A 22981-nucleotide genomic window follows, 5' to 3' on the forward strand; every position below is an offset into this window, starting at 1 on the left:
ATTACTTTAATGTTGGCGTTTGAATTTCAGTGACACTTGGGTTCATTCCGGAAAAGGAAGGGACCCTGCTTGGTAATGCAATTGGGACAATGAGCAACAAAGGTCCATGCTACGTTGCTGTAGTTTTGAAACAATTTGAAAAGCTGAGGTCTGCCATACAGTTCTAAGACTTTACGTGCTTCCAGTCTTCCTTGTTGGTTGATAGAAGGTTTGAAGCCGTCTATTGAGGAGGTGGCGACAGTCACTAATTGTCGGCCGTCGCTGTTGCAGAAGCTGGATGTTGGCACGCCTTCTTGTCGACACGGTCACCAGGCGAAACGGGCTAATGCTTCCCGTCCACGACACCGTGATAGAAACTATCATAGCAAGTCGAGCGCAATTACATGCTGCCCAACCCCGAACGCGCGGCAACTCGCGGGAGAGTCACACAACACACCTGCTTCACCAACCTACTACCACCAGACTGTCTGCACTGTCCACACTCCACACGGCAGAGTTAACACTACCAAAGATCCTAAACACTTTGGTTCTCCACACGACCTATTGATGTATTAGTTCGACAGCGTAGTTTTCCCTATGCAAGACCCAGCGTAAAATACAAATTGACACTGACCTACATAGGGAGAAGTGATCACCACTATAAAATAAGGGAAATCAGAGCTCGTATGGAACGATAGTTGTTCGTTCTTACCATGTGCTGTACGAGATTGGAATAATAGGGAATTGTGAAGGTGGTTCGAAGAACCCTCTGCTAGGCACTTAAATGTGATTTGCACAGGAATCATGTACATGTAGATGTGGTTGTAGAACAGTTGTCTGATGTTACTTATGAAGTTGAAGATTTCGACCCCAACACAAGATGACGAAAGACCAGAGATATGGTCCACTTCCTCTGAATGAAACCCTATAAGGATCCTGCAACCCAGGGTAAATTCGAAGCTCCAGCAACAGGCAATAAGCGAAAAGGTGACAAAGAGCGTAGCGGCAAAGGAAGTTCTAAGAAGATCACTGCCAGGGCGAACATCAGTCATCGAGAGTCGGAGTATGCAGGACTGATGACTCGTTGTCAGACTACGTAGCGGCAAAGGAAGTTCTAAGATCACTGCCAGGGCGAACATCAGTCATCGAGAGTCGGAGTATGCAGGACTGATGACTCGTTGTCGGACTAGGAGGATGTAACACCAATATGCTGTTCTCTTAAGGAGGGAGCAAAGTCGCAGAAGAAGCTGACTAGCACAGTCATGGTGGTGCAGTGGATATGATACTAGACTGTTGCAGGGAGGGGTGTGAGATCAAAACTCACCTTAACTGTAAAATTTTAAATTCTATGTTCAGTTCGAGTACATTCTAGAAGTATCCACAAATGTCAAGAATCATTGTACTGTAATGTTCTGTAACTGTATATATACCGTATGTGATCGTGCTGGAGGCAGTTCGCTCCGCATTCTTATATGTGCACGTGCTGAACAAACCTTCGTTAAGTGAAGTTAGTGTTCGTCATTCATCTAATTACGTCTTCTTCTACATGACAATATTCCTAAGGCTTTTCTGCTAATTATGTATACTAATCACCAATCTTCCTCCAAAATATTGCTAGTTCTTTTTTAGAGAAATCTATTTTCATTGTGTTACCTCTGTGCAGTACAAGAAATTATACTTTGGCTTGAACTTTAGTATCTGAAAATATTCCTTTACTCACAGAAAATGTTCTTAAAAGTCAGGCATTTATTTAACGATTTTCCAGTTCAGGATAACAGTTATGGACAGAGTGTATTACTGGCAATAAGTGCTGTCGTATTTCGTGTGTGAATGTGAATATTTACTGTTGCTGTCGAGGATCAATGAAATCCGGAAACATCAAAATGTGTTGAACATCAGCCCAGCATTGGCAAAAGTCCAATCTGTGAAGACTGGCAACTTTCACTCATGTTGTTGTCATAATATTTAGTCCGCAAAATGTGCCACTTTGGAAATAAATATACTATGTTACATTCGAAAGAAAACTGAGATTGGCAATGGGTTGCAAGTGGTGTCAGCTGCAAATTTGATGAAGTGATGAACAATATGCTAACTTCAATGACAATCAATGATATATGAGGGCCTTTCCAAAAGTAACACCTCCTATTTCTTTGTGGTTTGTTCTGCAGTAGTTGGCACCAGCAGAGGAGTGCTCCAAAATGGAGTCTAATATGGATGCGCATATGAAACATCAATGTGTGATTGAATTCCTCACTGCTAAAGAAACTATGCTGATTGAAATCCATTGACACTTGCTAAAGATGTGTGGTGACGATTCAATAGACGTGAGCAATGTGAGGCGATGGTTACAGCATTTTCAAGGTGGTGAAAAGCACAGCTGTCATCCCTCACAATGAAGAGCTTCTTGATCAACTCATCCATCCTGAATTCTGTGTAAAGCTGAATATTGGTTGTAATGCTTTGGAAACAATACTGAGACATATTGGTTATCGCAAAGTCTGGGGGAGATGGCTCCCACAGTTGCTTACAGAAGAACAAAAAACTCAAATAGAAATTTGTCGACACGTGCTGAACCAATATGAAGCTGAATGTGACAATTTTCTGAATAGCATCATCACCGGAGATGAGATGTGGTGTCAGCACTATGAGCCAGAGAAGAAATTCAAGACAGTCATCTAGAGTCAAAGTGATGTGCACAGTCTTCTCAGATAGCCATGGTGTGGTTCTTTTGGATGTCCTGGAGCCTGGAAACTGACAATCAGCACATGACAAGATGACACTGACTAAGCTGAAAGTCCAAATTTCCCGGGTAAGGCTACAGAAGAAGACCAACTTTCACGTGCAACATGATAACATCAGGCCCATACCAGTTTTGCGACCACTCAACTCATTGTAAAATTCAGCTGGACTGTCTTACTACATCATTATACAGTCTCCATTTAGCACCTTCAGACTTCCATCTCATGGGAATCTGAAGGACGGACAACGTGCCGAAGATTTTCAAGACAGATGCTGTTGTAAAAGTCTAAGGAAGTGGTTAGCCTTAGCTAATTCTGATCTTTACAAGTGCGGTATGCAGGCTATGGTTCACTGTTGGCAAAAATGAATAATGAATGGTGGTGACTATGTGGAAAAATGATAGTCTGTAACTGAAATATTGCTCTGTTTAGCTGTGCTATTGTGATTTATGTATCTGCTGTAGTTTCCATGAATAAAAATAGGAGGCATTACTTTCGGAACAACCCTTGTATTTGCTGAAAGCCCAAATTTCCCGGGTAAGCAAATGAAACTTTTAAGGGAATCTCCATTTGTCAGGAAGCATATAGTTGTTGTCAGACTTGTCAAGATTAACAAGACTGTACGTTGTGTCCATTATTTGTGGTCCAGATAAAACAGATGTTCCAAGTCTCTTACCAACAATTGATAAAAATTGGCCGGCCATTGTGGACGAGTGGTTCTAGGCGCTTCAGTTTGGAACCGTGCAACTGCTACGGTCGCAGGTTCGAATCGTGCCTCGGGCATGGTTATGTATGATGTCCTTAACTTAGTTAGGTTTAAGTAGTTCTAAGTTCTAGGGGACTGATGACCTCAGATGTTAAGTCCCATAGAGCTCAGAGTCATTTGAACCATTTGATAAAAATTGTCAAACTGTTTATGCAGTTCAATGAAAGGCTATTTTGCGGTACATTGCCCTACTTTTTAACACCGCTGTTAGCCACTAATGACAGTCTTTTCCTCTTTTTTAAATGATGGGACTGCATAATAAATGTTGCACTTGCAATCTTGACTCTCTCCACCTGTGAGCCCGCATGAGCTTCAACTGGATCTACTACGTCCAGCACAGCTCTGTGCTGCATAACACAAGAGTTCGATTCAAACCTAACGTGCCCAAACATTCTGCTTCTTTTACTCACCAAACCTTCACTGGCTACAAAGAGATATAGGAATTTTAAAATAATAAAATTTTATTTCCATATGTTAGCTACATTTCATATGCAGCAACTAACTGCTGGAGAGCACCAACTGATAATTACCAGTGTTGCTCATAAACATTGGAGGGTTCGTAAGTTTATTAAAGAAAGAAATGCACATGGGCACAATCTTGTTGAAACCTTAAACATGAAGAATGGAAAATTTCTTGCAAATGACTACAGAAGGTTTCAAAAGACTTCTAGGGATAGTTGGGGATGCAATTTGGCAAAAAAGGAAAAAAAAAGGTAATTTTAGATTGCCAATGTCTGCTTGCCTCAGATTAGCAACTGCACTGTGCACTCATAAATTTACTGCAAATTCTTCAAACAACAGCAATGAGTTACTTAAGTTTACAGTATCACAATAAATATGATGAATAATGAAAATATAGCCACTACATCAAGTTTTGATGTGAGACTGTAAGCTGCGAAAGAATCAAATATTTTTACTGAGTTGTTCCCCTGAAATTATTTGAGAATGAATGCATAGTGAAAAACTATATGAATCCAAATGATACTGTGCACTTACTGCTGTTACATGGTTTCATTTTTCAATGTTTTCAATTTGCTTAAGATGGTATTATGGCGTCAAGTATCTTTTCTGATGTTTGCAAGTTAGCAATGACATCTTTTCTGGCTAAATAGCATGTATGACATGTGAATCTGTCACAATATTTTTCCACTGTTAAGGTGATCAATGATGAAAACTGTGAATAAATATATTGTAAGACAACAGATTGTTTACCATGCATTTCTCCAAGGGATCATTATCCCTGTTTGGGCACAACGGCTCTAAGACCTTAACAGGAGAATTTTTATGTCAGATTTCTATGGCTGACAGAGTCAAATTCCTTGCTGAGATATAGAAGAATAGCATTAACAAATAATTTTCATTCAGATAATGATAGTATAAATGAAACAATATTTTCAATTGCTTTTACTATTGACAAACCAGACCTGACACCATCCTGTGAGTCAGAATATTATTTACAGACAGATATTGAGTGACTTGGAGCTGTATACAATATTCCACTCCTTTCGAAAGGATGGGTACAATAGAGTGTGAGCAGTAATTATTAGGACAAAAACTTGCCACTTTTTTGTGCACATGAGTTATGACTATAATTTTTAAGAATAGTGGGAAACTGCCACTAACAAATATCAGGTTTATAAGGCAATGTAGTGAATGTGCTATTACATTCACATTTTTTTTCTATTACAAAATTATAAAGACCATAATTGCCTTCTGATTCTGAGTGATTTAATTTTGCTATTGCTTTACCACCTCCCACTTAAGGACAGGAACTACATCTTCAAATTTTTTTAGTAAAGAGCTTCTATTATTTGAGTTATGGATGTTGTTATATTTACAACTACGTTCAGTTGCAACAATGTTATTTCTATTACAAACATAGCGAACAATATGTTGACATATTCCACAATGACACCAACATCACAGGGATTATTTTTTGCTAATATATCTACTTCTAACCAGATGAGTCTCTATGACAGTCCAGGTTGCTTTATATTTATTTTGGGACTTATTAATATGCCCATCATATGCCTTGCACTTGCTTAATCTGATTTCTAACCAGTAGTTGTTCTTTCTGCATCATTGCTCTTTGAATTATCATAGGAAATCATTAATAGAGTTGTAAGCCTTTGTAGATCAGGTGTGAACCAGCTAGGTACAGATATGACATGTTTCATGGCAGATCCCTTATTTTTTCTACTTTAGGGCAACAAGTTTTTAAATGCATCTGACAGTGCAGTGATGAATAATGTAAATGCATTCTCAAAATGAATATGTTCACACAGAATGCTTTCCACTTTGTCTTTTTTAGCTGTGTTCTGTAGTTACCAATGTTCTCCTCATTCAGAAGCCTAATGTACTTAATTTCATTAGAGGCTTTTTGGTTTTCAATTTTAACCAAAAACCATTATAGACTGATAAAAAAATGATTTGTCGGAACATTAGTAATAACATTGACAAGGCAAGCAGATCGTCTTGTTAGTGTAAATACAGTACATGTCATTTGATCTTAGTGTATTGAGTGGATTAAGTTATACAGCAGTGGGGTGATGGTGTAATGACACAAGCCTAGGCAAATGAGTCTGTGCCATTAAGTGGGCTGCTTATAGCAAAAAACTGAATCAGTGCTGCACCATGGCATTCACCAAGAATTGCTGTTCACCTGCTAGTTAGTACCCAGACAATTTCCAAAACCAGGGACACTTCAGCACATTACATACGTGATTTCTCCAGTCATCAGTCTTCTGACTTGCTTGTGTAGCCCACCATGGTTCCTCTCCTGTGCCAACTACTTCATCTCGGAGTAGCACTTGCAACCTACATCCTCAATTATTTGCAGAATGTATTCCAATCTCTGTCTTCCTCTACAGTTTTTGCCCTCTAAAACCCCCCCTAGTACCATGGAAGTCATTCCATGATGTCTTAACAGATATCCTAGAATCCTGTCCCTTCTCCTTGTCAATGTTTTCCAAATCTTCCTTTCCTCTCCAATTCTGCACAGAACCTCTTCATTCCTTACCTTAAATCAGTCCACCTAATTTTCAACATTTGTCTGTAGGCACCTCATCTCAAATACTTTGAGTCTCTTTTATTCTGTTTTTCCCACAGTCCATGTTTCACTACCATACAGTGCTCTGCTCCAAACGAATATTCTCAGAAATTTCTTCTTCAAATTAAAGCCTATGTTTGATACTAGTAGACTTCTCCTGGCCAGGGATGCCCTTTTTGTCAGCGCATGGCCATCAGTCCTTTCTAATTACTTTCACCTTTCTTTGATTTACTCTCAGTTCTTATTCTGTACTCATTAGACTGCTCATTCCATTCAGCATATCATGTAATCCTTCCTTTCACTTTTACTCAGGATAGCAATGTCACCAGCAAATCTTATTATTGATACCCTTTCGCCTCAAATTTTAATTCCTCTTCTGAACCTTCTGGTTATTTCCATCATCATTGCTTCTTCGATGTACATATTGAAGAGTAGGGGCAAAAGACTAAATCGCTGTATTACACCCTTTTTAATCTGAGCACTTTATTCTTGGCCGTCGACTCTTATTATTCCCTCGTCTCTTATACACATTGTATATTACCCATCTCCCTCCACAGCTTACCCCTATTTTTCTCAGAATTTCAAACATCTTGCACCATTTTCCATCGTCGAATGCCTTTTCCAGCTTGACAAATCCTATGAATATGTCTTGATTTTTCTTTAGTCTTGCTTCCATTATCAACTGCAACATCAGAATTGCCTCTCTGGCGCCTTTAACTTTCCTAAAGCCAAACTGATCATCATCTAACACATCCTCAATTTTCTTTTTCATTCTTCTGCATATTATTTTTATCAGCAACTTGCATGCATAAGCTGTTAAGCTAATTGTGTGATAATTCTCACACTTGTCAGCTCTTGCAGTCTTTGGAATTGCGTGGATGACATTTTTCCATAAGTCAGATGGCATGTCACCAGACTCATACATTCTACACACCAACATGAATAGTTTTATTGTTGCCACTTCCCCCAATGATTTTAGGAATTCTGATGCAATATTATCTATATCCCTTCTGTCTTATTTGATCTTAAGTCCTGTTTCCCTCTTAAATTCTTATTCTACTTCTGGATCCCCTACTTCTTCTGAATCAACTCCTGTTCCTTCTTCTGTTAAATCAGACAAATGTTCCCCTCATAGAGGCCTTCAGTGAACTCTTTGCATCTATCTACTTTCTCCTCTGCATTTATCACTGGAATTCCCATTCATTCTCAATGTTTCCATCTTTGCTTTTAATTTCACTGAAGATTGTTTTGACCTTCCTGTATGCTGAGTCAGTCCTTCTGAGAATCATTTCTTTTTCAATTTCTTCACATGTTTCATGCAGCAATTTCATCTTAGCTTTCCTGCACTTCCTGTTTATTTCATTTCTGGGCAACTTGTATTCCTGTATTTTCCTGAAAGTTTTTGTACTTTCTTCATTCATCGATCAGCTGAAGTATTTCTTCCGTTACCCATGGTTTCTTCGCATTACCTTCTTTGTACCTACGTTTTTTCCCCAAAATCTGTGATTGCCCTTTTTAGAGATGTTTATTTCTCTTCAACTATTCCTTTCTGCTGTATCTATAGCCTGAGAGAACTTCAAGCATATCTCGTCATTCCTTAGTATCCTTCGTACTTCCATATGCCATTTCTTTGCTTATTGACTCTTCCTGATTAAACTCTTAAACTTCAGGGTATTCTTCATCAATACTACATTGTGATCTGAGTCTATATATGCACCTGGGTATGCCTTACAATTCAGTATCTGATTTTGGAATCTCTGCCTGATCATGATGTAATGTAACTGAAATCTTCCTCTTCCAAGTAAACCACCTCCTCTAGCGATTGTTGAACAGAACACTTGCTATTGAAATTTATTACAGAACTCAGTTAGTCTTTCTCCTCTCTCATTCTTTGTCAAAAGCCCTTATTCTTCTACTCCTTCCCCTACAACTGCATTCCAGTCCCCCATGACTACTAAATTTTCATCCCCCTTTATGTACTGTATTATCCTTTCAATATCCTCATTACTGTCTATCTTTTCATCTGCAGCTTGCAACGTTGGAATGTATACCTGAACTATTGTTGTCAGTGTTGGATTGCTGCCGATTCTGATAAGAACATCTCTACCACTGAACTGTTTACTGTAACTCACTCTTTGACCTACCTTCCTATTCATAATGAATCATATTCCTATAATACCATTTTATGTTGCTGCTGGTATCATCCTATACTCATCTCACCAGAAATCTTTGTCTTCTTTCCATCTCACTTCACTGACCCCCACTATATTTTTGATTGAGCCTTTGCATTTTCCTTTTCGGATTTTCTAACTTTCCTACCATGTTCAAGCCTCTGACACCACACCCCAACTCATACAACATTATCCTTTCTTTGATTATTGAATCTTTTTCTCATTGTCACCTCCCACTTGGCAGTCTTCTCCATAGATCCGAATGAGGGACAATTCCGGAATATTTCGCCAATGGAGAGATCATCATGACACTTTTTCAATTACAGGCCACATGTCCTGTGGAAACATGTTGTGTGTCTTTAACGCAGTGGTTTCCACTGCCTTCTGTAGCCTCATGCCATTGACCACTGCTGATTCTTCCGCCTTTGGGTCAGTTTCCCACCCCTAGGACAAGAGGGTACCCTGCATATCTGTTCGCTCCTCCACCCTCTTTGACAAGGCCATTGGCAGTCTTTGACCACTAATGCTGATTATTACTGAAAAAGCAAGCTGTGATGGGTTTCGAACCAGAGACTGAGGGAGTTTTGATTACTAATGAAAGTCACTATCCCTAGACCATGGGTGACATCCCTGTTATAGTATGAATAAATACTGTCCATATGGCAAAGTTAAGCATGTGTTGAAGCAGTGAGTCATCAACCATCATAGTATTGGCTTCTGCTGTGAAGCCACCATCTCTCTGCCACCATCCTGACGTGACTGCCTACCAGGGGTCCAGCCACCACCTAATGGGCTGAGTGTCAAACTGAGGCCCTTCTAGCCACTGGGGCATTCACCACCAACAGTTGTCACTAGCCACCTGCCGCTCTGGAGTTTTGCTCTTGGGATGTCTGTATGTGTCACTTGCCAAAGCCATGTGGACCTCAGTGTCCCGTGATGAGCAGGCCATGATGGCCTGCCACATCAGCTGTGATAAAACTCAGCCACTGGCTAAATGAAAGGTAGCGCCACTCCTGTTCTGCACTGATCGTAGCAGTGCCCAGTGTTCTACTACAACGCTTTGCTGCTACAGGGTCTGTGGGTTGAGGCCCAACTTCTCACCCTGCCAGATGAGTGCTTAAGTTTGTAATAAATTAATAAAGAGAGTCTGTAAATAAAATAGAAAGAAACTTCCACATGGGAAAAATATATTAAAAACAAAGATTCCAAGACTTACCAAGCGGGAAAGCGCCGGTAGATAGGCACAATGAATAACACACACAAACACACACACACAGAATTTGAGCTTTCGCAACCGGCGGCTGCTTCGTCAGGAAAGAAGGAAGGAAAAGGAAAGATGAAAGGATGTGGGTTTTAAGGGAGAGGGTAAGGAGTCATTCCAATCCCGGCAGCGGAAAGACTTACCTTAGGGGGAAAAAAGGATAGGTATATACTCGCACGCACGCACACACACACACACACACACACACACACACGCATATCCATCCATACATACACTTTTTTCCCCCTAAGGTAAGTCTTTCCACTCCCGGGATTGGAATGACTCCTTACCCTCTCCCTTAAAACCCACATCCTTTCATCTTTCCTTTTCCTTCCCTCTTTCCTGACGAAGCAGCCACTGGTCGCGAAAGCTCAAATTCTGTGTGTGTGTTTTATTCATTGTGCCTATCTACCGGCGTTTTCCCGCTTGGTAAGTCTTGGAATCTTTTGTTTTTAATATAATAGAGTCTGCTAGATTAGAGCTGCTTCTAGCTAATATAGATCCTCTGACTCATGCCCTCTGCGATTGTACGTTTTAACATACTGATTGAAGAGCTACACTTCTAAAGCATAAAATTATAAAAAATGTGGCTCATGGAAGATAAAAACTATAATATATTAAGGCATAATCAATCAGCTAGAGCATTAAATAGATGAATTGTATAAAATAGAAAAAAAATCATGCTTTGAAAATAGAGGAATGAAGGTCCATAACACAGGTAGACAAAAAGACTATTAGTGACTGAATAAATTGGGAATGTTGTGCCTGTCCATGACTCATCACCTCCTCTATATGGTGAATAGAAATCCTGTAACACCGAAAATGCAGATAAAATACCTTCTGCATAACCCAAAATGTTCACTGTTTAATATCCATTGATAACTTGTACTGTACTTTTGATTCTGAAGTTGTACGCTGTATTACAGAAACTATATTTAATATGTAATTGATGCTCTAGTGTATTATTTTTGACTGTATATAATTGATTGTAATTATAATGAAAATATTGTAAATTGCTGGATAATGGCCAAGGAAACTTTATTTAAATGACGAAATGGTAGTAGCTGTGCCGTTGTTTGTTTTTGCATGTGGAGAGTCTCTGTTGCATTGTGAGCAGAGAGGAGGTGGAGTAGTTTGACTCACGAAAGAGTGCGGATCGTTTGCTGGGCGCTCCCACCACTGTGGTGTGCAGTTATGCTCATGCCAATGAGGGCGTGCCTGATTTATTAACCTGCGAGTCTTGAGACCAGTAGGCGTGGGCAGGCAGAGGAAGCTGCAATTCCAAATATTGTCTGTCCCATAATTATCTGTGGCTCAGGAGACAACTCAGGGTTCTCATTGAACAGCAGCAGCAGCAGCAGCAACAGCAACAATGGCAGCTCAGCATTGTCATCAGCTACATTCTTCATTGTCCGCACAGCTACAACTTGGCAAGACTGTAACTATAAACTTAGGCTGGCATTCCCCAGCAACATTTCTTTCACAAAATATGAATAACTTGAATAATAACTTGCAATAGTTAAAACTTGTAGGGCAGCTGTATTGTCATTGTCATCAGATATTATTACCAAGCAGGGCCCCTTTCCTTTCCATGCAATCACCAAGTGTTGTAAGAATATGAAAACTGATTTAATATTTACTGCCAGTTTTGTGTGTTTGCTAGTGACCAGTTTCAGTCTATATTTTCTGCCTCAGTAACTGTCCATTCTTGTATTGCATGACTGGCAAAACTAAAAACCAAAGATACAGCAGAAACTAAGAGTGCACAATTTCATTTATTCTGCATTTAGCTTAGCAAGTGACTTCTGCTGGCTTGGTATGTAATTTTATTGTTGTTGTTTTAAAAGTAAAACCAATTGCCCATTTGCTTAAAGTAAATTGAGTTCAGTCTTTCAATAATCAAAAGTAAACTAGTTGCCTTTTTCAAAATTTTGCTTTACATTACACTGAGCCTACTGAAAGCATTTTTTTTTTTCATAAAAGGGTTTAAGTTAAGCCAGTCATTCATTTAACCAGTAACTCCATTTAATTTTACTTTCAAAATTAAGTATTTCAGTATAAGTAACTGCAAACTCTGCATTCTGATTCATTTATTTTTTGGTGAACTGTAGTGCTGTAGAAAAGTGTGACAACCTTCTGTTGCCAAGCCAGCCATTGTTTGCTTAAATTTCTTTGCCACTGCCTTTCTCAAGGTGCTGGATATTCATTGCCCTAGCAGGCTGGCAACCTTTTAATTATCCCATTTTTATTTAATCGGTGTTTTCTTTGTGTTACCAGCGATTTTAGTAGTAAATACTATGTGGTGCCCTTTTCCCCCTGTGCAGTTTGTGAGTAACTGTACTATAGTCCACCGATTATTATCAATATTTAGCTTAAGTTTAGAATAGATTCTACCTTCAGAGGAGTCTGTTGTACACTTTTTTCCAACTAACCGACATTATTTTCCTTTGGTAACGATAGCCTTACTCACTGAAAAATTTCATAGGCATATGCGAGCACTGTCAGTTATAACACAATACACTAGGCTGATTAGGAAGGGGGAGGTTACAAACTATCCTTTTTATAATACTACAGCAACAACTGAGATAGAATTCTCATTGCTCCCACAAGAGCTAGTTGAAATAAAAATAAAAATAGTGGTTTAGAGTTACTTATTTATATCTGTTTCTTTAGCATTACTTTCCCCAGAAAAGTTATCATGAACTTCATTGATGTATATATTAATGTAAGTTTCAATAATGGGTATTATATTTTTATGCAAACGTAACTCATAAACTCCATTTATTTTTCATTATTCTATTCTTTTTGGGTCCAGGTAAATTCATAAAAGTATTACAAGATATTGTTGTAACATCGGTAGAAAATTTTCCTCCATTTGGCTATTTCAGTCTTCTCCTAAAAGAAATATGTCCTCTTTAATTACTTTTTCCTATAAACATACAGAGTTGCCACAAGTTTGCCCAAGTGAAATTCCCTGATGTTTCCCTGACTTCTGAAGAAGCATTTTTCCCTGACAAATTTTGAGATCTCAAGGATAAGTAATGACTTACGTTGACAAAAAAATGTAAGGACTTCTGTATTTCTAAATGTGTGAGCAAAAATCTTAAGTACTAACCTCAACATATTTTGTAATGAACTGTTTTTAGATGGAGAAAGCAAGCCAAATGGTATATATATTTCATTAAAACCACTGATATTTTATTTTAATAAAACAAAACACATATCATTGGATTCGAAAGAGAGATTTAAAATACCTTCACCGATTTCAGAAATAATCTCACAAAAAGTAGGGCTCTTGAAAGAAGTGTATATGGCTGGGCAGAGTTTTGTAAACCAACATTATACATGACTGCCAGTAAAATGTTGGTTCTACTATGTTTGTTATTGGTGGTTGTTACCCACTGTGTTACATCTATTATTTTACAGGTATTGTGTGGTTTTTATTTTAAGAAATATGTGAGTACATAGCGTACAAACTGTCAGCAACTGCCAAAATTTTATTCTTCTTATCGTCCATACTTTCTGATATATAAAGCACTTTTGAAGTGCCAAGATGTACTAGAATAAATAAAATGTGAGACTAGATCTGATGGGCAGGGCCTGCATTTTAGTGGGAAACGATGGGCTTCAGATTGGCAGGCCCAATTCATCAGAGATACCCACAGAAATGGGTTGTGGCTTTGGCCCATCACAGAAGTCCACTTATGTGGCTAGCTATTCAAGTGCCATGGATACCATGTTGATGAAATGAGAAGGTGGTGTTCAATCCCTGCAACAGATAAATTGTGTGAATACTCTGAGAATCAATACTAAAGAGGATATGTAGCAACTTACCATAAAGGTGATTGCTGAGCTACAGACAGGCATGTAGAAAAGACAATCACACTCTCACAACTAAATTTTTTGCCATAGCTAGAAAATGAGAGCATAATAGCTAGAAAATGAGAGCATACACACATCCACACAATCACTCAGACAACTCACGTTCACATGACCGTCATCTCTGGTCACTGCGTCAACAGTCTCTGAGAAGCAGATCCGAGCAAACCCCTCCTCACGCCACCCTACTTCTTGTTGGCAGTTGCTAGGCTAGTGGCAACAAGTGGTGGCAGCATTGACTGCAAGCTGAGAGTGGTAGAAAGGGGAGAAGCAGTAAGAATGAGGGAGTAGAGAAGTGTGTAAGTACTCAACTGTGCCCAGCCAAAGTCGACACATGACATCTCAGTAAATGAACCATTTATCTATTGAGACAAAAATGTGATTTTTCCAGTGCCCCCCCCCCCCCCCCCCCCCCCGCAAAAAAAAAAATATTTCGCTGACAAGTTTGAAATTCCCTGATTTGCAGAACTTGTGGCAACCCTGTCATTTTACTTATTTTCTGACATTTCTTGATCTGTTCCTCAGTCATGAACACTTTCATGTACATAGCAATTCTCTGAGTCAGCAATAACACTGTCAAGATCTTCATCACTCAGCTCACAAAACCATTCCAGCCATACATCTACAAATTTGACATTTGTTCCACAAACACATACACTTATTTGTGATTCTTGAGTTTCTCCCGGCGTATTTGATAATCAAAATATCCACGGATGTACTGCCGGTCTATAGTGTCCAACGGGCACAATATTTTGGCGATCAAACATGTCGCCATCATCAGGTGAACTGACGGACTGAGCTCCTGTGAACGTGCCGGCACGTAGATCCGTACGCTATGGCTGCTCAGGGGGAACTGGGTTCGGTTGCGGCGGCGGCCGATTTAAATACCCTCCGCCCGCGGCGCGCTCCCTCCGCCGTCCGCGCCATGGTAGCACGGTGGAACAGATTGCGACGGCGTCTGAGATGACGTCGGTGTGATGGCTCTGTCCACCGTGGTCGTCACAACTATGCGTTTGCTCGATTTACTCTTGATTAACCCAATCGCTGGTTCCCAAGCCTTGCTAAGATTATAGCCACAGTCATGGTTTATGAGGTAGTCATTGATGCAACTGGCCACTAAGTTCACTTCTTTTTCCTGGGACTGGATTGATGGTGTCACCTGGGTGTCAGCTGATTCCACCCATAAGAAGGCTACGGGACGTCAAACAGCTAAGTTCTCACGTCTCCTTGACAAACCATCTCTGCAGGTTCCGTGCAAGACTGTCATCAATTTGAGTGGCATGGTGTTGAGTGATGATGCGGTCTCGGTTTTGCAGAAAGGTCTCAACTTCGCTCCCACCCCCAAGTTTACTCCGGTCGCAGAAATTGTTAGTGCTGTTGAACAGGTTGCAGCTCGACTTCCGCCAGAATCAGCTGAGGAAATACGTCGTGAAACTTGTTGTGCGTTGACGAAATCCAAGCCAATGAAGTCAAATATCAGCAGTAAAGAGAAGGCGGCCATTCGTGATCTGAGGGAACGCTCCGAAATTGTTGTCTTACCGGCTGACAAAGGCAATGCTACAGTTGTTGTCACCCATAAGGACTACACTGATAAGATGCAGAGCCTGCTAAATGACGATTCCTATTGGAAGATCAGCGTTGACCCTACAAAGAAGGTGGAGAACAAAACGAGGGTTCTTCTCAAGGACGCAGATTTACCGGAGGGTGATGCTAAGAAATTGTTACCCCAAGGTCCGGTACCGCCTAGAGTATATGGACTCCTGAAGGTTCACAAAGAGGGGGTACCATTACGCCCCATTGCCAGTAACATCAGGGCACCTACATATTTGTTGGCCAAATACCTGACGGGAATATTAAGTCCTTATGTGGATAAATGGCCTCATCACATCCGTAATTCCGTGGATTTTGTTAAACGCCTTGATAGCTTCAGGTTGGATGAGTCAGATATCATGGTGAGTTTTGACGTCGTTTCCTTGTTTACGAGGGTACCCCTGCGAGAGTCGCTAGAGTTGATTGGTCAGAGGTTTGAAGAGAATACCACTGAACTTTTTAGGCATGTCTTGACTTCCACGTATTTTCTTTTTAATGGAGAATACTACGAGCAAACGGAGGGAGTCGCTATGGGTAGCCCACTCTCACCGGTGGTAGCGAATTTGTACATGGAGAACTTCGAGGAGGAAGCCCTGTCGTCATCCGAATGGAAACCTACTTGCTTTTCCCGTTATGTGGACGACACGTTTGTCATCTGGCCACATGGTATGGATTAACTCCTTGACTTCCTTACACATCTAAACTCAATACACCCCAACATCAAATTCACTATGGAGACTGAAACGGAGGGTAAATTACCTTTCCTTGACGTCTTGGTCAGGAGAAGGGCTGACCGCACCCTAGGTCATGGGGTGTATCGAAAGACAACACACACTGATCTGTATTTGCACGCAGACAGCTGCCACCACCCTTCACAGAGGAATGGGGTACTTAAAACTCTAGTACACAGGGCGCGCACTATCTCTGACACAGAGAGTCTACCCCAGGAATTGGAACATCTGAGATCTGTGTTTCGAAAAAATGGGTACTCAGAGTGGCAGATCCAACGTGCTCTCCGCCCAACCACTGCAGCACAACCTGTTGAGATGGATGAAGTCACGAGGGAGGAGGTAGACACTGCATTTATTCCATACACAGGTGCACTCTCGGGGAAAATCGCCCGCATTCTGAAGAAACACCGGGTCGGAACTGTGTTTTGTCCTCCGAATATAACTCATGCACTGGTGGGGAGCGCCAAAGATGACCTCGGTTTGAGGAGGGCCGGCGTGTACCAGATTCCGTGTCAATGTGGCAAGTCGTATATTGGTCAGACGATGCGTACCGTCGAGGATCGATGCCGTGAACACCAGAGGCACACTCGACTGATGTATCCGAGCAAGTCGGCGGTCACTGTACATTGTTTGTCGGAAAATCACGCTATGGAGTATGACCGCACGAGGATTCTGGTACAGACGTCGAGATACTGGGACAGCGTTGTTAGAGAGGCCATCGAAATTTGCACCAATGGCGACCTCATAAACCGTGACTGTGGCTATAATCTTAGCAAGGCTTGGGAACCAGCGATTGGGTTAATCAAGAGTAAATCGAGCAAACGCATAGTTGTGACGACCACGGCGGACAGAGCCATCACACCGACGTCATCTCAGACGCCGTCGCAATCTGTTCCACCGCGCTACCGTGGCGTGGGGCGCGGACGGCGGAGGGAGCGTGCTGCGGGCGGAGGGTATTTAAATCGGCCGCCGCCGCCGCGACCGAACCCAGTTCCCCCTGAGCAGCCATAGCGTAAGGATCTCTGTGCCGGCACATTCACAGGAGCTCAGTCCGTCAGTTCACCTGATGATGGCGACATGTTTGATCGCCAAAATATTGTGCCCGTTGGACACTATAGACCGGCAGTACACCCGTGGATATTTTGATTAACATACACTTATTTGTTTCAGACTGTAGCACGGATAACCAGTTTCCTTCAAGCCATAATAATGTTTCATAAATAATGTAACACTGCGTAACTGAAAGCCAATGATGGCTGAAGCTAACAGATGGGAGAATTAATGGAAAGGTATGGAAAATGGCATATACTCAGTCCAGCCCAGTCAGACAAAATAGAATGGAAAAATCATGTGTTATCCGTGCGAACAACTGATGGTTAACAACTATGGGATTTTGATTTTTTAATGCAAGTAATAGCCTAGCTTTTTATTTTTACTTGTTCATGATTATTGTGAAATGTGGGTATAAAAGAATTTAAGCTCCCTGAGAAATGATCGTGGCAAGGATTATTGATGCCACATGCAATAGTTTGTATAACAACTCAATCATACAGTCAAGGAGACACCAGGAAATTTTCTGAGAATACTCCTCAGACTACTGGAAGATTATATCACTTTTCTAATAGAATGATAAGCCCAGGTTGAAGAATTTATGAGGTTATGATAATGCAGGGTTTGGAGAACAATACAGAACGGAATACGACAGTTTAATATCCCATCAATGTTGTGTCTATCATATGTGTAAAATTTCTTATAAGACAGAATATACGTGTATGGATGTGCATACATTCACTTCCATCACACACTGCATGAGCCTCATCTGAGCACTTTAACTTAAGAGGGAAGCAGCTAACTGCTACAAGTGTTCAGGCTCCTTAAACCAGTATTTATCCAATTACTGTAATTTCCACTGCTTCCACAAGGAACATTTTGGGAAGAATGTTAATTCAGAACACCACGTCTGAACAGAACTGTAAATTCGAAATTCACTAACTACATATATACCATATCACAATAAAAATGATGGAACTTATAACAAATGCTGGAAAATTATGGAGCAAATGTGAAACTAATATACATATTATGTCTATCACATCACATGGAAATATCTGAAACTGAGTGGACATGTCTTTATGACTTGAGTAACTATACCTGCAGTGGGAAATATTTTCAGTTTCATCACTTTAGTTGTGTTTATAGGCCTATCCAATTGACTTCCCGTTGTTTTCGTAGTGGTATACATGTTTTGCTTCTTTCCTCCTCAATCCCCAACCATGGCCCCTCCCCCCATCTAACTGCATCTCCTCATGCCATCCTGCCGGCATGTGTGTGAATGAAGTTCACTCCCCCCGCAATCTTGCTGCAGCAGAAGCAGATGTGTGCCGTTTTGAAACTTCCTGATAAATTCCGACTGCTTGTTTGTCTGGTACTCAAACTTGCCTTTCATGGGCAATGCTCTTACCCGACTAAGCTATCAAAAAATGACTCACAACATATCCACAGTCTCTCTTATTTTCCACACTTCACAAATGCTCTCCTGCATACCGTAATCAACTAGCACTCTTAGAGAAAAGGATGTTGCGTAGAGCATTTTGCAAAGAAGGCAAGGCTTTGAGTTCAAGTGTCAGTATGACACACAATTTTAATCTGCCTGAAAGCTTGAAAACAGGACACTTTCCACTGTTCATTTGTGAAATAATCCCTTAGGCCGGGACTGACAATAAGCCATTTTTCCCAGAGTTCTAGTTCAGCTACAGCTACACTTACACCTACATCTACATAGATACTCTGCAAGCCACCGTGTAGTGCGTGATGGAGGATGCCCTGTACCACGCGCAATAATTTCCTTTCCGTTCAGTCGAAAACGTAGAGGGAAAAATGGCTATCTATACGCCTCTGTATGAGCCCTAATTTCTCATATCCTATCTTCGTGGCCCTCATGTGCAATGTATGTTGGCGACAGTTGAATTGTTTGGCAGTCAGCTTCAAATGCCGGTTCTCTAAATTTTCTCAATAGTGTTTCTTGAAAAGAACTTCGACTGCCCTCCAAGGATTCCCATTTGAGTTCCCGAAGCATCTCCGTAAATCAGTTAATCAATTCCTTTTATTTGTCTGAAGACAACATTGCTGTTGCATAAGTCATTGTCAAGTACAAGTCATTTCTTTGTGGGCAACAGAATACAACGTTACATATTGAACTTACATAAATTTCAATATACACTTTTATACTACCCAGTTTATAATATACATAATTTAATTCACATTACAGTTAAAATCATTTATAGTATTGCATAAAAATTCCTGAACATTATAGAAAGCCTTTCTTTTTAGCCATGATTCCATCACCTTTTTAAATTTATTATGTGGCAGTTCCTTAATACTTTGTGGTATTTTGTTCAGAAACACCTTGCCAATGTATGTAAACTTGTTTTTGGTCTTGGATAGTCTAGTCCAGGAGACATTTATCAAGTTTCTGTTCCTGGTTTCATAAGTATGGACATTAGCCCTAGTTCCACAGTATGTACAAGCTGGAAACAAATGCAAAGCAGCGTGGAATGTAATTAAAACAGAAACTAGGACTACCACAGAAAAATTACCCATTCCCTTAAGTGCAGAAGAGCTTAATAATTATTTCATAAATGTTGGAAAATTTTCTATGACAGATGAAGACAAGGCAAGTAGTAATCAAAGAAATGCAGGTAGACTTCCTGTTTTATGTAAATATGGAGCTAATGGTGGTTTATAAACTTTTCGGTGGAAAACTGCTGACCCCAAGGAAATAATAGATGTCTCCGAGATGAGCAACTCTAGAACAGAGGATGTCTGTGGTCTGTCCAAATTTATCCTTAAAAAAGTTGTAAATACAATCTGTCACCCTAAGAGTCCCCTAATAAATCTTATGTTCACAAAAGGAGTATTTCCAGACAGCTTGAAGTTAACTACCATATTTCTGTGCATAACAATGGGGACAGAAACACACCTAAAAATTATAGGCCTATTGCAATAGTCCCAATAATATCAAAAATTATTGAAACTATAGTAAATAACCAACTGAATGATTTTTTTGAAAGTAATAACCTCTTAAAAAAGGCTCAGTATGGGTTTCGAAATGGGCTGTCAACAATTAAGGCAATTCAAAATGTTGTGTTATCTACTCTATGTGGCTTTGAAGATAGACAACATACGTATGCCACTCTGGTGGATCTTAGCAAGGCCTTTGACACTTTCACATAATATTTTAAGAAATAAACTAGAACATTATGGAATAAAAGCCAATGAACTGGCATTTTTGAGATCATATTTATGTAATAGAAAACAAAGGGTTATCATAAATCCAAACAAAAGAATCTGATTTTCGGTGTGTTATGTATGGGTCCCGCAGGTTCTGTGCTGGGACCCTTCCTGTTTGTTATATATGACTTGCCAAGTATGGTGCCACGTAAAGTAGTGATGTATGCAGATGACACCACTTTCATCACATCTCATACAGATGAAAAGGTGTAATACCAATGAATGAACTAATGATGGAAGGTGCTAGTGAGTGGTTCAGGGACAACAGATTAAAGATAAATGATGATAAAACAACACATACTTTTATCCCTCAGGAACTTTGACACTGACCTGCGCAAACTCAAGGAAAAGTCAGTGAAATTGTTAGGTGTCCATCTTGACAGTAAGTTATGTTGGAATACCCAGACAGAGAAGGTTTGTAATAAATTATCAAGAGTAGTGTACCTGATAAGAAAATTAAAAAGCTGTGTCAATCTGGACCTCCTCCTTATGGCCTATTATGCATTTTTTCACGCACATTTGAACTATGGGATAATACTCTGGGGGAACTCTGCTAGGGCTAATTTTGTCTTCCTGTGGCAGAAGAAAGTAGTAAGGTGCATTTTTGCTCTACAAAACACAACTTCCTCCAAAGAATACTTCACCAAATACAAAATGGTACACTAACTTTTGAGTCAGTACTGGGAGTGCAGTATATGGAAGTCACAATAACCTGGCAGTCTGGGAACTTAACAGCAGCAGCTTCAAATTCTCCTTCTTGAGCTAAATGCTTAATATCTATTACGCTGAACTTAAGTTTTACACAGTCTCTTACGAGTGAATCTATATCTCCTTTCCTCATTATGGATCTAAAATAAACAGATGCTATTTTGTAGCCATCCATCAGGAATGTACAACTGGCTTTCATTTTTTGTGAGCCAGTGCTCATTAAGACACGGAACATCACAATGTAACTCTTCTAAAATTAGTTCTAATTCTGGAAATTTGTTTCGTATTGATTGTATATTTATGTGAAAGAAACAAAGGTGTTCAGTATTCATCTCTGGTGAACCTAAGTCAGATTCAGGATTATTTAGTAAGTGCTCAAGATGTTCACTTTCATAATTATATTGGTCACGTTTGGGATATTTTGCTTCACATCTCAAGGTACAGGATGCATTTTGAAAATTAAGTGGATGCCCATGTACAATTTGGATGGCCCCTTTTGGGCCCTTTACAAGTTTCCCTTATCTGGCCAGCCGAATGCTATTGTGCCTACAGAGTTTGCTTCTGATTTAAAGCTCAGCAAGTTTATAAGCTCATTCGTAAATTTCTGTTTACCCGTTCTGTTCATATGCAAACCATGAGTTGTGAATTAGTCTCGGTCAAAATTGCTAATATCTAGTACACTGACATTATTGTACTGCTTACAAATACTAAACACATTTGTGTTGTTTAAACCTAACGGTAAAAAATTTAGCAGCCCACCTCTGAACTGCTTCAATGTCTTCCTTTGATATCACCTGGTATGGATCCCAAACACTTGGACAGTACTCAAGAACAGGTCGCACCCATATGCAGTCGCCTTTACAGATGAATCACTCTTTCCTAAAATAATCCTGAGCCGACCATTCACCTTCCCAACCACATTCGTACATGCTTGTTCCATTTCACGTTGCTTTGCAATGTTACTCCCAGATATTTAAATGACTTGACTGTGTCAGGCAGGTAAACTGACAGATAGTATGGGGCTCCTGCGAAGGACAGCCTTACATAATTTTGACAATACAAGTAGACTTTTTTAAAAAATTTGCATTTGATTAAAAAAGTGTGAAAATATTTGCGTTAGGTAATGAAGACTTACGTGAGAGAATTTGGTCGACAGCGGATGGTGCGCCGATCAGCTGTTGGCACTGGCAGCGACGGAGATCGCTGGCCGCGGTGGGCAGTGGCGCACTGTGATACATTGCAACTTCTGCAGGAGCATATAAGCAGGTGGTTCTGGAAGGGGTGATGCACAGGTCACAAGAGGGAGGGGGGGGGGGGGGGGGGGAAGAGGGTTGACACTTTTGAATCACTTCACATGCATGCTTTGTTGCTTACACCTAAAGGAGGGGCTTGCCTTTCCTTTTGGGTCTATTTTACTTATTTACTATTCTGTTCTACTCACTACTATTTCCTACCAGACTACTACAACATGGGGGCAGCGAGGAACACTCTTGCTCCCATTTCACAACTTAAGCATGGGATTCCCCGGGGGGGGGGGGTTGTTTTTCAGGGACAGCAGGAGGGGGTGACCAGAGTTGCGCGAACAGTCCTTTTTTAAAGGCTACCACTAGGGATAAACCAATCAGGATAGTTACCAAAGGGGTACATACAGAATTAGGAATAACTATACAACTGAGATACTGATGGTGGTGCCAATCCATGACACAGTCTAGCGTAATCTGCCCTAAGTCTTTGTTTACCAGGTCAATTAGAAACTGGACCAAATGGGAATGTGAGTGATTGGGGAGAGATGGCCAATTGTCGGGTGATGGTAGTACTA

At 40.4% G+C, this 22981-nt stretch overlaps 1 long non-coding RNA gene across 3 annotated transcripts in view; it reads right to left on the reverse strand.

Annotated features, from left to right (window-relative positions):
• Positions 1-22981, reverse strand: part of LOC126355815 (uncharacterized) — an 87057-nt gene that overhangs the window by 27888 nt on the left and 36188 nt on the right. For all 3 annotated transcript variants that reach the window (XR_007565537.1, XR_007565538.1, XR_007565536.1), the window contains one exon: positions 22298-22434. This is a non-coding gene — a long non-coding RNA (uncharacterized LOC126355815). The remainder of the gene's footprint in view (positions 1-22297; positions 22435-22981) is intronic.

The sequence above is a fragment of the Schistocerca gregaria genome, chromosome 3 (assembly GCF_023897955.1).
Source record: "Schistocerca gregaria isolate iqSchGreg1 chromosome 3, iqSchGreg1.2, whole genome shotgun sequence".
Taxonomy (NCBI): Eukaryota; Metazoa; Arthropoda; class Insecta; order Orthoptera; family Acrididae; genus Schistocerca; species Schistocerca gregaria.